The 17739-nt window shown below is 37.5% G+C and overlaps 1 protein-coding gene across 2 annotated transcripts in view; it reads right to left on the reverse strand.

Annotated features, from left to right (window-relative positions):
- PRIM2 (DNA primase subunit 2) overlaps positions 1-17739 on the reverse strand; it is a 292554-nt gene that overhangs the window by 219091 nt on the left and 55724 nt on the right. The window contains exon 8 of one of the 2 annotated variants that reach the window (XR_009549512.1): positions 9052-9144. The exons of the other annotated variant lie outside the window; for it this stretch is intronic. The gene's annotated coding sequence lies outside the window, so the exon portion shown is untranslated. The remainder of the gene's footprint in view (positions 1-9051; positions 9145-17739) is intronic. 2 annotated transcript variants of the gene reach the window in all.

Consider the following 17739-nt stretch of genomic DNA (forward strand, 5'->3'; position numbering starts at 1 on the left):
CAAAGAACACCATCCAAAAATCACATCGACTTCACCAAACACTTTAAAACACTGGCACTACTGAGAACTTGGTTGTTGTTCCACCCCACTAAACTGAACACTTATGGTCACCAAAACCGATCTAGACTAAGTCTGAGTTCAATATGCCCTTTGAATGCTATGATCTGATTAGTAACTCTCCTTACTTTCTTCTAGACTTCCTTCCCCCATCAACTTATGGAGAAAATTCTAGGACTCACACCTCCTGCTCATCTCTTTCCTTCTATATAGATGTCACCATTCTAGTCTGGGCACTCATACTTCATTTGAATAATGAAAATTTATTCTTAAAAATATCCCCTATGCAGGCAGGGGTAGATAGAATAATGGTTATGCAAAGAGACTCTCATGTCTGAGGCTCCAAAGTCCTAGGTTCAATCCTCTGCACCACAATAAATCAGAGCTGAACAGTGCTCTGGAAAAAAAGATGTCGGGCTAGCACTGCGCACAAGAGAAAGAGAGAGAGAGAGATGACGCAGGAACCAAGCTCATGGCGGCAAGGCAATACAAATCTTCATTCATCCAAACGCCCCAGAGTCGAGCAGTAGCACACCTGGCTAAGCCATGTGGCGCAAACCACAATGGCCCTCCTCCAGCTGGGGACACAGAAGAGACAAGACAGAAACGAAAGTGGCTTGACAATACCATACATGGTTAGGAAAGGGGCGGAGAAAGGCAAAAGGGGCCGGGAATGGTATGGACCTCCCCAGCAACTGTTGCTAGGGTTTCAATACCCTGTGGAGAATTAGGAAGGAGACCTTTAGTCATTTGTAAGACAAAGCAGAAGATTGATATGTAGATAATAAAAGGAATACAGGGTGGAGCAGGCTTAATGTTTTAAGGATTTCAGGCTCCTCGAGATGGGAAGATGCAGAATGTTTTGTGAGGCAGGTAAGTCTTATATGGCTGGCGACCTTTTGAGGTTCCTGTGTCCTCCCATTTTGCTCAACCCCTCTGTAGAGAGACAGACTAATAGGATGGACCCACCTCTCAGGTCAAGTCCTGCCAGGCTCCACCACATCCCCACAACCTCCCTAAATAATAATAATAATAATTAGATAAATAAAATTATATGTATACCTATCCCCTATGCCAAAGTCCCCCTTATACCGCCACCACCACATATGTGTACAAAATTTGCAACAAATATACAATCTTTAGAAGGGTGAATGCCTCAAAGAAGCTCTGTGTAAACACAGAAAACACTGTGGAAAGCATGCTCCAAAGTAATTAGATTTCAATATTCTTTTTTTTTTTTTTCCTCCTCCAGGGTTATTGCTGGGCTCCGTGCCTGCACCATGAATCCACCGCTCCTGGAGGCCTTTTTTTTTCCCCCTTTTGTTGCCCTTGTTGTAGCTTCGTTGTGGTTATTATTATTGCCCTTGTTGACGCAATTCGTTGTTGGATAGGACAGAGAGAAATGGAGAGAGGAGGGGAAGACAGAGAAGGGGAGAGAAAGATAGACACCTGCAGACCTGCTTCACCGCCTGTGAAGCGACTCCCCTGCAGGTGGGGAGCTGGGGGCTCGAACCGGGATCCTTACGCCGGTTCCTGCGCTTTGTGCCACATGCGCTTAACCCACTGCGTCACCGCCCGACCCCCAGATTTCAATATTCTAATATACATTGTTAAAAAAAAAAAAGTTAAATTAAGTACTTATCACAGAAGAAGTTATACAAGTTGTGATAACTGTCTGGTAAATCATTATTTCCCTAATAAAACACTTTTAAAAAGTAAAAGAAGTAGAAAGTGGTGTACAATCAGTTTTCTATCATTCACATCACTTTTATAAATGAGCTTGTGTAAGTAGATATAGGAGAGACAATATCTCATTTGGAAGGCAAATAATAAATCTCTTTTCAGACCTACTAGGCAAAACTAAAAGGAGAAAAATATATCCAACTTCCTCTTAACAGACTGAACTGAGGAAACCATCTTAAAATATTTAACAAAAAAGAACACAAAGCATATGAAACATAACTTTATTCCATTACAATCTTCAAATTTCTTATCTACATTTTAAGATCATCCCCTACCCTTTTAATATAATTCTAGGCTACTTTTCTTTTTGAAAAAAAAACAAAAAACTCTTTTGACTAAGACACTTTCTTAACAGTTGAGTAGTATTCTGATATATATATATGTGCCATGACTTTCTTAGCCATTCGTCATTGGACATCTTGGTTGCTTCCAAGTTTGTGCTATTACTAATTATGTTACTATGAACATAGGCGTACAGATTGTTTTCCACAGACATTAGACCAATTTGGACCAATTTGCATTCCCACCAACAGTTTAGAAGAGTTCCGTTTTCAGGACCTACTGGGGTTGTATTATTATATGGAAAACTGGCAAATGTTATGCATGTAGAAACTACTGTATTTACTGTCGAATGTAAGACATTAATTCCCCAATAAAGAAATAAAAAAAGAAAGAAAGAGTTCCTTTTTCCCCGTATCCTCACCAAAACTTCATGCTTCTGACATTGCTGATGTATGACATTCTCACAAATATAAAGTGGTATATCACTGGTGTCTTTACTTCTGTTTCTCTCATCATCAGTGACTTTGAGCACTTTTTCATATGTGTGTTGGCCCACTAGATCTCTTCTTTGGTGAAAATTCTGTCCATGTCTTCTCCCCAATTTTTAATGGAGTTTTTTTGTTTGTTTGTTCCCTGGTAAAGAATGTTTTCTTAGAATTTACTTTATACTACAAATTTTCTCAGGGTTTCCTTATATTTATCTTCTAGCTATAAATATTCACATATCTGCACCAAGACTGAGTTCACACAAACCTAACAATTTACAATTATTGTGTTCTAGTAGAATAGCAAAGAAGTGGCTGCATACATAATTGTCAAAAAGGAAAGTCGTCATTACTTTCTTTTAACTTATTTAGTTTTTAATATTTTTATTTATTATTTGATGAGAGAGCTACAAATACAGATAGTGAGAGCTAAGAGGCCAGAGCACCATTCAGTTCTGGCTAATGGTGGTGCTGGGGGAAAAAACCATGGGCGTTCAGAACCTCAGACATGAAAAAAGTCTTTTTGCATAACCATTATGCTGTCTCCCCAGCCCTCCTTTTCTTTCTTTAACCACTAAAAAGTATTTGACTAAATTAATGAATTCGCCTTTAAGATTAATCAGTATTTCTTTCAATCTTTAACAAATCAGAACATCTTTCCTTTTTCACACTGGCAGAGTAATTGAGTGACATTTTTATTATGCTATACTGACTTAGCTGTTTAATTGCTCATGTCAAATAGAAGAATATGTTACTCACATCAGGAATCCTTAACCTAAACAAGAAAACTCTACTAAATAAAAAATAATACTTCACCAGCTATTAAATTCAACAACTCAAAATCTGTTTTTTTTAACCAGGTTGATGAAAAGAAAAACTCATATGAAATCATTTTGTAATATATAATTTCCTATAAATCAGAATGGCTTCATTGAAATATAGGCAATAAACTAATTAAGAAAAACATTCACAATATATCACCACAATCATATTAAAAAAAAACCAAGCAGCTCATCATTCAAGTCTTGCTTCAAAACCCTCCCTTTAAAGAGTTCCACTTGTTGTGGGCAATCAGATGGCTCTCCACATAGAGCAGATTCCTTGCATGTGAGAAAACTAAGGTTCAGTCTCAGGTTCACATACGCTTTGTCTACTTGCCTGCCTGTCTTTCTCTCTCTTATAAAGTCAAGTAAATCTTTTTATAAGATCCTATTTTTACTTGATTAATAATATGTGTCTCTTAGAGTTGTTAACATCTCTTTCTAGTTTTCCCTTTAATCATTAATTCAATAAACATTATCAAGCTTTCATAGCACGCACTGGTAATCTAAAGATAAAAAATAATCATTCATCTTTTTCAGCCTATGCTTCTCAACTATAATAAAAAACATGCTTGTCAAATGGTGTAACTTGTGATCACCCTTTGCAGATGATATGAAAAGCAGTCTCGGTTATTTCAAAGAAAGAAGTTCAGCTACACTTCACCTTTGCCAGAGCAGAAATCAAACAGGACTTCTATCACACAAGTCATTCTCCACTTAATTATTTTCAGATCCAGACCAAGTAATGTGCCCCATCCACATCAATGAACTAGCAAGTGCCTTTGAGTTTACATTTATTTTTTTAGCTGTTTCTGTTGTTCATTTGCCTTCCTACCTGGAACTTAAGACTTTCATGATACAGGGACTAAATTAATAAATAGATCTATGTCCTCTAGAAGTCCTGGCAACAATGCTGAGTTATAACAGCTTCTCAATGAACATTAGAGAGATGAGACAACTAAATGTCCAGAGTCCAAGTCATGTGTCTACTATAAAAGAGACTATAACTGAACTTATTACTATAGAAAATATATACATCAACTTTATATGTAAAAGTTCGCATTTTCCTTTCTCCACCAAAGCATACTTTAATTCTAACTTACTGCCCTCCATTTTGTCTTCTCTAGATTTCTGCCAGTCCATCTTTGTTCTTAAATTCTCAATCAAATTCACTAGAAAGACCAAATTTTCTGCCTATAGCTTGACAGTTTGATTTTGACTGCTATTTTCTTTCACATCAATACTATTGAGTGGCTCAATATTACAGTCTTAAGACTGAGTGACGGTTGTACTGTTATGTGGAAAACATTAATTCTTCAATTTAAAAAAAAAAAGCGTGCAGTCTCTCTCTCTCTCTCTGATCTAGACACCTACTTTCATTAACAGGCAGCTGTTACCTATACCACAAAAATTTTGGTAAGCAACATAAGCCATAAGAAGCAAACTTATAATTTTCATAACCTTCAAGTTATGAAAGTATTGTTGTTATTATTATGACTCACAGTTCTTAAATTGTTTGTTATCTGATCCCTATCTTAGTAAACCAGTAGGGACATTTAATGTCTTGCCCATTCCAAGTTAAACATTATTTAAATATTTTATTTTATTTGAGATAGAGACACAGACAGACAGACACTGACCACAACACTGTATAGCTCTGACTTATGGTGTTGCTGGGGATTAAAACTGGTATAATGTGGTCAAATGTAATTCAAATTTTCTCCGTACTATTTTCCAAGGATATGCTATAAATCTTTAACAAGTGGGGAAAAACACACACTCTCTCTCTCTCAATTAAACACCTTTCTGTTTGATGACTTTTATTTCACAATCATGGGGAAACTACATCTGATTCTTAAGAAGCAAAACTGTGAAATCAGGAACAATGATTCTTAAGTGAATTAGGATCCAATTAAGATCCAGCTGTTGAAAAGGAAACCTCATAGTGAGGCATTTCTTAACAAAATGTCAGTTTCAATACTTCAGAATCCTAGGATGGACTTAAAAAGAAATTCTAAACACAGTTAAAACAAATAGAGTAAAAACAGCAAAAAAGAAACCTGGCATTGTTCCCCTTAGGGAAACACACACAAACACACGCGCGCACACACCACACACACACTGGAGTTTTATTTTGTTTGGGTATTTTTGTTTGTTTTTTAATGATTTTTCAGAGGACAATATAGAAAGAGCAACACACATAAAGAACAGAACAGTTTCTATTAATAAAACAAAAAGTAGTAAGGACATATAATTGGGATGATTTCTTCTAAGTCTGTAAGTGTTGCTGGCCAATTGAATAATAATAAGCATTTGAATAATTTCTTTTTTTTTTAAGATTTTTTATTTATGAGAAAGATAGGAGAAGAGAGAAAGAACCAGACATCACTCTGGCACATGTGCTGCCGGGGATTGAACCCGGGACCTCATGCTTGAGAATCCAAAGCTTTATCACTGTGCCACCTCCTAGACCACTTGGATAGTTTCTAAGGAAGAATGAAATATTTGCAGAGCAACAGACCTTTCCTAAACGAAAGACAAATGCTGTCCCTTAAGTCTAAAATAGTTTAAATTAAACTACCTGTTATTTCATAGTTGCATCTCCCAGAAGCTGTTAATCTTTTCTACCAAAATATTGTGGCAAACTAGCAGAATCATGATGAGAAAGATTTAAAAAACAAAATGAAAGAATGAATCTATGTAAAGGTGTGTCATAAAATAGAGAATGTTTTCTATCTTCTCTTTTTTGCTTTTATGATCATACTTGCTAAGGTGAGTCATATAACAGTATAAAATGTCAAGACACTGGGGCCAGGCAGTGGCGCACCTGGTTAAGCCCACAGGTTACAGTGCACAAAGACCTGGGTTCAAGCCCTTGCTCCCCAACTGCAGGGGGGGAAGCTTCACGAGTGGTAAAGCAGGGCTGTAAGTGTCTCTCTGTCTCTCTCCCTATCTCCCTCTCCCCTCTCAATTTCTGTCTCTATCCAATAATAAATTATATATATATATATATATAGAGAGAGAGAGAGAGAGAGAGAGAATTTTTAAATGGCTGACACAATCCATTCTCAGAAGTATATAGGGCTCTTGTGTGACTAGTCTCAATCTAACACTCAGAGGATAATCTGGATTTAGTGATTCAAATAATAAGAATAAAGCCAATACGATCATTTCTAAAGCACTTACTAGGAAGCAAATATATATATACATATATATATATATATATTTATTATTATTAAAAATCAGGTGTAAAGTCCCAGAAGGAATAAAGAAGTTACTTCATCTTTATCAATTTCAGTTTCTTCATCTGCAAAATTCTATGAGTCATCTTATAGTTTGACTGGAAGGATTAAGCCAGCAATGCATGTAATAAATTTAGTTTAGTATCTAGGATACAGTGATTAATTTAAGGAAAATAATAAAGGAGGAAAAACCCTGTATCCATCACCATAATCCAACCATCATCATCCAGCAGGTCAATTCTTCAGACTTCAAGATTATGTAGTACCCCATGAAACTGAAATATAGTTTCAGTTTTATTTTTTTCTGTCTTCCTATATGTATCTTTTCTGTGTGTGTCCAATATGTCTAATCCATAACATGGAACTGACAAATATTTGCTCAAAAATTACTGAACCAAAACATTATGATATAAAAACATGTTAAGAACTGTCATCAAGGTAAAGAAGCAATTTCTATGACTTTCAAAGTATGTAATTATTTCAGTCATCTTCAAGAAGTGGAGATGATTTCCTTAATATTTTCAGCTAAACTCAAAAGTAGCCTGAAGGATTAATGAAGATGTATTTACAAAGCTTTAAGCTACTTGGAAAAAGACTCTAAATCAAGACTGTTATCTCTCTTTGGGATTACAGCTGCCCTAACAAAACCCAAAACTATATGAAACTGTCTTTTCCTCAAAGGCTCGGTATTATATTAACTACTTTCCATTATTTGAGCCTTAAATAGTCAATATGATAAGTGTATGGCTATTGATGAAATGGTTACAGAAGATGGCACCATGGTTATCAATCATGCTTGCTATCCTTTTGTTTTCAAACTTCTATGCAAGAAATTGGTCTCCTATTATTTTCTTTCAATTTGAGTTATTTTCTAGGTCATTCTCCCATCACACCTCGGACTAGTAAGCTCAATGAAAATGTTCATCAAACTTCTGCAATTCAACAAATAAAATCTTACATACAGACAAAAAAAAAAATCATAGCTTCACAAATTTCAGATAAAGACTTTGGCTTGGTTTTTTTTTTTTCTTGTTTGTTGTGCTTTTCCTAAGCATTCAATATGTGTTCATACTTACATGACTCTACCACTCCAGCCCAGTGGAATTAAAAAAAAAAAATTTTGTTTAGAGAGTGAGAGAGCAGGTGAGACAGAGAGGAACAGAGAAACCAATCACAGCACTGCTCAACAGTTCACGATATTTTCCTTTTATAAGTACTCTCATGTAGTTGCTGGGGGGCTCAAATTCAGGTACCTGCACACAGTAAAGTGTGCATACATTCTACCAGGTAAGCAATAAGTTATCCCCTCACACATATTCTAACCTGAGCTTAATAGCTTTCTATTTCACTATGATCTCAAACACTGTAACTGACAGGTTTCTAAGTTATAATGTAGACATGAATGCACTGAAACTCCATTAGCATGTTTTAAAACTACTCTAAAAGTATAAAGATAAAAATAACTTTATATAAACAGCAACCTCAATTTTAACAAAAAAAATCATTTAATTCAACTTAGTACCTTTTTTTTAAATTAGGGTAAACCAAACCTATACGTTTCAATATTCTCAATTCTATCATTCCTTGATTATTTCCAGTACCAACTAGGCTGAGAAAACATTTATTTGCTGTTTTTATATTTGTGTTGAACTTACACACTACTACCCCCTGTAGATCATATCAAATAATATTTTCTGCACTCCAATTTTTCATATATATATATATATATATATATATATATATATATATATATATATCCCTTGTTCAGAGTTTTCTGGTTCTCTGTGTCATTTAGATAAAGACATAAAATCTTAATAAGACATTTTTCTGAGACACAAGATTTGCAATACTTATAAATCAGAACATGAATTCTGCACTTCCTGACAAGTTCCTCAAATATATAGGTGCAGTAAAAGAGACAAGTAGTGAAATTTGAAGATACCAAATTAGAAACTGGTAATATGGATAGTAGTCACCTGCTTGAATGGGACAATCAGAAGAGAAATGTCAAGGCGAGTTATAGGGCTGGGAGACAGTTAACTTAGCAAAGCACACACCTTGCTACGCTCATGGACCCAGGTTTGAGTGCCCACTGAACATCATGCATCATATCAACAGAAGCTCCATGAATGGTAGCGCAGTGCTGTGGTATATGTCTTCTGTTCTCTCACCCTCTCTCTGTGAAATTTAAAAAAAAAAAAAAAGTCCACATGGGTATTGCAAAGGCACAAGGACCCTGTGGTCAGCAAATAACAACAGTATTTATTACCAGTGAGGAAGGAAAAATAACAGTATTTATTACCAGTGAGGAAGGAAATAAGAAACAAAGAGAACATAAAACTGAAGACAAGTAACAATAGTTCTATATTCTATCCCTAACTCATCTCCTAAAAAAGATAAAAGATACAGTACTGTTCATACCTAAGAAAGCCCAGCAGGGACTGTGTGGTGGCACATCCAGTGAAGCATATGTTATCATGCATAAGAAGACAGGTTGAAGCCCCCAGTCTCCAGCTGAGCAAGAGAAGATTCACAAGTGGTGAAACCAGAATAGGAAGAGAATGGCCTAACAAAACCCAACTCAAACATGACATTCTCTATTAAAGTCCTAGGCCCCAAAGAACATACCTAAAATAGACATCCTAGTTTCTTTCCACTCCAGAGACCCTATTCTCATTAACTCTATTCCTACTCTTCCGTTCTTGTTTTTTAAACATTTTGTTCTGCTTTATATCTTATTGCCCTTCAGCTACCAAGTTGCAGATGCCACAACAATTGCATCCTGATCTGTAGCTTCACCTCTCCAGGCCCCTAACCCACACTAAGGAAAGAGAAATAGGCTGAGGGTATGGATTGACCTACCAGTACCCATGTCCAGCAAAGAAGCAATTACATAAGTCAGAAGTCCCACCTTCTGCACCCCAGAAAGAATTTTGGCCCATACTCCCAGATGTTAGAGGAAGATGACCAGAGAGCTCTGAACCTCAATTTCACCAGAACCCAAAACGTTTGTCCACAGGAATCTTTGTTTTTATACCATCACTGAAAGGGAAAAGAATTTGAAAGACTAGAGGAAGTCAGGCACTGTTTCACTCATCTGAAAGGGAAGAAAAAAAGGAAGGACACCTGGAAGTATTAATAGAATGGGAGTGTTGTGGAATTTTACCCTATTATCTTTTAATTTTGATAATCACTAAAAAATATTTTTTAAAAAATATGACAATCTTGATGCTCAACAATCCTCAGACTAAGCTCCTCACTCTTTTCTATGATGCCTCTGTACTTAGTACACGCTCCTTTTTGACTGACCACACTATGTGATGACCATTCACTGACCACACTGTATGATGACCATTCATATCCCCCCACCACTATCCCCTCATATATTCTGAGCACCCTGAAAGTTCACTTAAATTATGCCCCCAGTTTTTTTGGTTTTTTTTGTTTGCTTTTGTCTGACACAGTGTATTCCAGAAATGTTACTGAAGTGAACTTGGAAAAATATTTTTTAGGGGTCAAGGCGGTGGTATACCCGGTTAAGTACATATAATACTAAGTGCAATGACTCCACACAAGGATCTGAGTTCCAGCCCCTGGCTCCCCACCTGCAGGGGGGAACCTTCACAAGCCATGAAGCAGGTCTGCAGGTGTCTTTCTCTCTCCCTCTTCTCTCAATTTCTCTCTGTCTTATCCAATAAAATGAGAAAAATGGCCACCAGGAGAAGTAGATTCATAGTGCAGGCACCAAGCCCCAGTGGTAACACAAGAAGCAAAAAAGGAAAAAAAAAAATTCTGAACATTTTAAAGCCATAGCAAAAATGACTGGGTTACAATGAAAAGCAAAATGGGATATATCCAAATACTTGCTTTACTATTTGTTTTCTTAGGCACATACTAATTAAAAGCCATAGGTTTAAAAATAAATAAATAAAGCAGACCTGGGTGATTTAATACAAAATGCAGATGACCTTATTTCTACAAGATAAAATTAGTTTAATTAGCATTTTCCCTTGGTTTAAATCCCTCTGTGTCAAGTGAATGTGTTTTCATGTGTCTTTTCTTCTCGCTCATTAATAATAAGTCAAAAAAAAAGGAACCTCAAAGACATTTAATCACTACATTTCAACATCCAGTTGCTGTCAAAAATTATACTCTCAACACTTTATCAGTACTACAGCATTTTTCACATTTCTAGCTCCCTCTGTGCAGAATTTTTAAACTAGAAAGCTAACAAGTGATGCCTCTTTCTTTGTAGTGGCTGAGGAAAAATTTTCACTATGGGGTAGAATTGACAAAGAACTGAATTGATAAGTACACCCCCCCAAAAAAATTTTTTTTCAGTATTCAGCTGTTTCCTAGAAACTGAATCTGCTGACATTTTCTCATCACAAATAAGTAGTATGGGGGGAAAAAAATCTGTGTTTTGGTGAACTCAGATGGCAGTGAAAGCACTGCACCTCAGGATGGGGGAAGAACAGACTATAAATAATGTGCAAAAACAATACCCATTTCCTAGTCAACCTAGACTCTTAAATATCATCAATGACATGGAGAACAGGGGGTTATTTTATAAAAGACTATGGGAGGAGTTTTTTTGTTTTTGAATGACATAGCCAGCAGAGGGAGAAACACAAAACTAACCTAAAAATCACCCTGAATCATGCTGAGGTATTTGTTCAACAATAAAAAATGAAGCTGCTAGTCTCTGGGTAGCAACTATTAAAACCTGGTTCATACTGCATCATACAGATATAAACAAAATATGAAACTCACATTTCATACTGCAAGAAAAAAAATGTCAAAAGAATGATAATTTTAACTACTGCAGCCAACTCAAACAAAGTCTTCAGAAGTATTCTGAGGTCACAAGTATTTGCAACTGAGCTTACAGAAATATTCTGCGTGTATAGCACTTCACACATTGTCAGGTACTTCACTTTTCCATTTTATAAATAGTACTGAAATTGCACTGACAAGCAACCCCACTTATTAACTACAGTTTGCTCAACAAATCTCCTAACTCTGGGAAGGGGGAGAAAGGAAAAGACAAGAACAAGTGGAACTCCACTTGAATGGTAGAACAGTGTTTCGGTATTTCTTTCTACCCTCACCCCCCACACCTCATAAAACTGCAAATTTTTTTATTTTAAAATAAATTAGGGAAACACAGAGGTGACTTGGTGGTCAGGAGCATTAGCAAAGCCCTAGTTTCAGTCCCCAAAAGAGCCAAATAAATAGCTTATAAAGCTCTAATGTAGTTAATTTTTTTAGCCTAATGTTGCCCATTGTTCCAATTTGATCTTCTATATTTTGTAGCAGAAGAAAATAGGCCCCCTATTAGCTATCTACAAAATGGAGGACCCCCCCCCCCAACTCTTCATCTGCACTACTACAGCCTTTAGGCTCATGATTGTGCAACAACTTGTTTGGTTTTGTGTGTTAACTCTCTTTTCAGCCACCAGGTTCCAGATATTAGCATGATGCCAACCAGACTTCCCTGGACAGACAATCCCACCAATGTGTTCTGGAGCCCTGCTTCGCCAGAGCCCTGCCCCACTAAGGGAAGAGAGAGACAGGCTGGAGTATGGATCGACCTGCCTGTCAACGCCCATGTTCAGCAGGGAAGTAATTACAGAAGCCAGATCTACCACCTTCTGCACCCCACAATGACCCTGGGTTCATACTCCCAGAGGGATAAAGAATAGAAAAGCTATCAGGGCAGGGGATGGGATACGGAGTTCTGGTGATGGAAATTGTGTGGAGTTGTACCACTCTTATCCTGTGCTTTTTGTCGGTGTCTCCTTTTTATAAAAATAAATAAATAAATAAATTAATTAATTAATTAATTAAAAGTTATGGGAAAAAATGAATAAATAAAATATTTTTTTTAAATCTACAAAAAAGAAAGAAAGAAAGGAAGGAAAGAAGGAAGAAGGAAGGAAGGAAGGAAGGAAGGAAGGAAGGAAGGAAGGAAGGAAGGAAGAAAGAAAGAAAGGAAGAAAGAGAGAAAGAAAGAAAGAAAAAGAAAAGGAGCCCCAGATCACATCAAATTGATGGGGTTTACAGTCAACAATATGTACACATCTTTCCCATATTTGGGAGGTACTCTCTTCCCTGATCCAGATTTCTGGTCTTTTTTCCAGCCATGACGTCATCTCCCCCAGACAATAACTTGGATCCACCTGCACATCAGTTTTCAGACTAATTGGGTGGGGGAGACTAGTATAGCCACAGGCCCTTTGGAATATAACTAAAATATGCCTACTAGCTATCTACAAAATGGAGGATCCCCCACCCCCAACTCTTCATCTGCACTATTCCAGCCTGTAGGTTCATGATTAGTCAACAATTTATTTGGCTTTGTATGTTAACTCTCTTTTCAGCCACCAGGTTCCAGATGCTGGCATAATGCCAACCAGACTTCCCTGGATAGACACCACCACCAATGTGTTCTAAAGCTCCAGATTCCCCAGAACCCTGGCCCACTAGGGAAAGAGTGGCAGGCTGGGAGTATGGATAGACCTGTCAACACCCATGTTCAGCATGGAAGCAATTACAGGAGCCAGACCTTCTGCATCCCACAATGACTTTGGGTCCATACTCCCAGAGGGTTAAAGAATAGGAAAGCTATCAAGGGAGGGGATGGGATATGGAGTTCTGGTGGTGGAAACTGTGTGGAGTTGTACTCCTCTAATCCTATGGTTTTGTCAGTGCTTCCTTTTTATAATAAATAAATAAATAATATACCATTAACCAATCCTCTAAGGTTTTTAGGCATTAAGATCCTATCCCATAAACCTCCTGTGAAACACATTACCAAGATATTACATAGTAAGGCTGATAATGTGTTTCTCTAAGTTTAGGGAGATAGCACAGTGACTATAAAAATGGCATTCATCCCTGAGGCTCCTAAATCCCAGTTTCAAATCCTGCCACTGCCTGCCAGAGCTGAAGAGTGTTCTAATGAATGAATGAATGAATACCATTCCTCTAACAAAGTTTATACTATCTAGCACCTACCGACTTACTTATACTTCCCTCTGCAAATCATTCATCTCCCTCTAGCTAAATTATTTGAAGTCAGTATCAAATCTACCTTTTCTCTAAACTCCCTCAGCCTAAGGAATACAATTCTAAGAACAATACTTATTTTCTCTTAAGTCACTGAGTCCTCCTATATGTACATGTCAGCTTCCCCTATTGGACAAGAGGGTTTTTGAAGATTAAGGTCCTATCCCATAAACTTCCTGTGAGACATATTACCTAGACATTGCATAATTAAGTGTGATATATGTTGAAGACATGTTAAACAATAGTAAACTCGATACTATAAAGGGTTCAGTTGTTGGTCTGCTTCTAAATTCTGCTTCTAAGACCCCTTCTGTGGCATTGCTTGATGCTGTGATCTATTTACATAACCACTGTTACCTAAGAACCACCCTGCCTGCAAGGCACTGGTTTAATTCCCACTGGTTTGCGCTTTTTCCACTTCGCCCCCTCTCCTAGTCACATCTGGTTTTCCACCATTTAATCCCCACAGGTTCGCGTGCTTTTTCCTTCTCCCCACCCCCTATCCTACATACATCCTCTTCTGACCTGACACTTCCACCTCAGGAGATATAAAGGACAGGGCTTTCTAATGAAGAGAGATTAGATAGATAGCTTGCTATGCATTCCTCATCAATAAAGATTGAACTGCGTCCCACTCATCCATGAGTCCCTGGGTCGTCTCTCTCCCACATGCGAAGCTAGACCAGCATATGGCGCACCAACGTGGGACGTAACCCGCCCATTCCCCAGATAAGTAAAGCCGTTTGGCTACCTATCCACTATGGGCTGCCTTTCTACTTATGAAGAGGTTTCCCAAAGCCTCTACTCTTTCTTCATGAGACAGTTTCTCTGTCTCTGGAACATTCTGCTCTGGGCCACACTTTGGTTCCCTGACCCCTTCTGTGGCATTGCTTGATGCTGTGGTCTATTTACATAACCACTGTTACCTAAGAACCGCCCTGCCTGCAGGGCACTGGTTTAATCCGCACTGATTTGCAGTCTTTTTCCACTCCGCCCCATCTCCTAGTCACATCCGGTTTTCCACCATTTAATCCCCACAGGTTCACGTGCTTTTTCCTTCTCCCCACCACCATCCTACGTACATCCTCTTCTGACCTGACACTTCTGCCTCAGGAGATATATAGGACAGGATTGTGATTAGAGATAGATAGCTTGCACTGCATTTCTCATCAATAAAGATTGAACTGCATTCCCAGCTCAGCCATGAGTCCCTGGTCATCTCTCTCCCATCCATGAAGCTAGCCCGGCATTCAGAACAATAGAACAATCAAGTTCACCCTCAGTCAGCAAAGTATGTCTCAAAATAGAAAGAGCACACTGATTTAAAAGAAAAAAAGATTTCTTTGTTAATTTCATGACTTTCAACTGCAATACTATGGGAGACAATAATCTGATGCCTGATAGTAAAGGCAGAGGTGAAGGTGTGTTTTCCATCCCATACTGATTGACAGATTAGCTGTGAAACAGACCAGCTCATTACAATCACTTTAAAACTTTAAACTGATTAGAAGTAATAATACGAAAGACATGTTAATCAATTGAAAATCTAGGAAAATTAAGTAGCTAGAAATAAGTAGGAAAATGCTTACAAATACAAAGTAAGCATTCAAGAAAATTAACTCTATTTAACCAAAGTTTAAAGAACTAAACTGGTGGCCAAGTGGTGGAACATCTGGTAGAATACACATGTTACAGTGTGTAAGGACTCTGGTTCAAGTCCCTGGTCCCCATTTGCAGGGAGAAAGCTTCAAAAGCAGTGAAGCAGTGCTGTGTCTTCCATTCTATTTCCACCTCTATCTCCCCCTTCCCTCTCGATTTCTCTCTGCCTCTATCCAATTTTTTTAATTAAATATTAAAAATAAAGAAAACTAAACTGAACACTCCTCTTAAAGAGAGGACAAACGATTTAAAGAAAATGCAAGCTCCTTAGAAACAAAAATCACATGATCAAGTCCCTACCAAAATAAAATTTCTAAAACAAAAAATATATATATTTGATGAGCCACAGATTCACTAGTATTTTTAAAATGTGGGAAAAAAATTCTTTCAAAAATAGAAATTTCTTACTTTTCTCTAAGACTAACAAAGAGCTGCTTACTTGCCTGTCAATTGTTTCCTTTGGAACTTTTAAAGTCCTTTTCTTCAATATTTAGATAAGAAGGATACAAACATATTTTCAGAAAGTCTATTTACTTAAAGTTTTACCAGTACTTATGCCTTCTAGTGGTGAGTCTCAGAAATAGAAAGTGAAATCAGCTATAATATGTGAGAAGAAAGTTAATTTGCTACAAGAAATTGAGTTGCAATTTAATAGTCTCATCTTTTAAAAACACAGACACACACTTCTGCTATTCCTCTCTTTACAGACAAGTCATACTCTCACAATGTGATCTCTTATAGTCTCTCAAAGCTTCAAATCTCCCTGCCCAGAAATACAGACTGTTTAATTTACATTCTTGCTATCTCAATTTGGATTACTAATAAGTACCTCTTGCTAACATGTTCAAAACAGAACTCTTAGTGTTATTTGATGTACTCATCTCAGTCTTATACATCCTGATAAAAGGCATCACCTTTAATTAGCTATCCAGACCAAAAATCTAGGCAATGTAACATAGTGGTCAGAAATACAGACTCTGAGTCATACTAAATGTATTCATCCTGCCATGTTAAAGGTATCACAAAACTCCACCCAATAGGGGTTACTAGGAAGATGAAATGTGTTCATTTGTGAAAAGCACTTAAAGGGGCCACGGGTGGCACAATCATCAGAGCACATATGTTATCAAAGGCAAGGACCAATGTTCAAGCCCCCAGTCCTATTGGGGGGAGTTTCACAAGCAGTGAAGCAGTGATGCAGCTATCTTTCTTTCTCTCTCCTTATTTCCCCTTTCCTCTTGGCTTCTATCTCTGTCACTAAAAAAAAAAAGAAAAAAGAAAAAAAAGAAAAAGGAAAAGAAAAAGAAAAAAAGAAAGTAAAAATTACTACAATGCTGGCACCAGGCCCCAACAGTAACTCTATGGTAATTAAAATGAGAAGATGAAAATCACACAGGGAAAGGACAGAATAGAGAGGAGCTACACAGTGTTCTTCTACCTACAATAATAGTTAAGTCAAATTAATAGCAGGTAAAACCCTCAAAGATATGGATTTGAGGGAGGCGGCCATAGCGCAGCAGATTAAGTGCACATGACGCCAAGCACAAGGACCAGCATAAGGATCCCATTTCGAGCCCCCGGCTCCCCACCTTCAGGGGAGTCACTTCACAGGCGGTGAAGTAGGTCTGCAAGTGTCTTTCTCTCCTCCTGTCTTCCCCTCCTCTCTCCATTTCTGTCTGTCCTAACAACAACAACATCAATAATAACTACAACAATAAAACAACAAGGGCAACAAAAGAGAAAATAAATATTTTAAAAAAAAAAAGAAGAAATGGATTTGAATTTACAAAAAGTTTCCACAGCAAGGAGCAAAATATCACCAGACAATGGTGGGGTTGAGAGGAGCCTATATTCAACAATCCGCAATAGGAAAATTACCAAGAAAACACAAAATTATAATCTCACAAATAGTGAGCTAGCTCTACCAAATTCCCAGCCCTCCAACCCTGTAGTAATAACTTTACAAGAAGGAATGGGATATTAAAATCTACAAACCAATAGCCTTCCTCAGGGCTCCTTTCAGCAAGCTAAAGACATACTGAAATGAATTCTCCACAGTAATAGGCCTAGAGGCGGGATTTTGGAAAAAGAGTTCTCTTGCCACTACACAGCCTGATAAATCTGTCCCTTGCTACCCTCAAATTTCTGTTCATTACCAAGATTACCTCAGCCTTGGTGTTGACCACAAACTCCTGGTCACTGCCCAGCTCACTCAAATACAGACCTCTGGTCATGGTCTTCAAAGAACATCAAATGTAGCAGGAAGACAGGAAATTGTATATACTATGGACCAACACAGAAGCCTGAAGAAAACCCCAAATTCAACAGAGCATGTAAACTTATTGAAGACGTCAAAGCTATGGTACTAAGAATGTCCAC

The sequence above is a fragment of the Erinaceus europaeus genome, chromosome 4 (genome assembly GCF_950295315.1).
Source record: "Erinaceus europaeus chromosome 4, mEriEur2.1, whole genome shotgun sequence".
NCBI lineage: Eukaryota > Metazoa > Chordata > Mammalia > Eulipotyphla > Erinaceidae > Erinaceus > Erinaceus europaeus.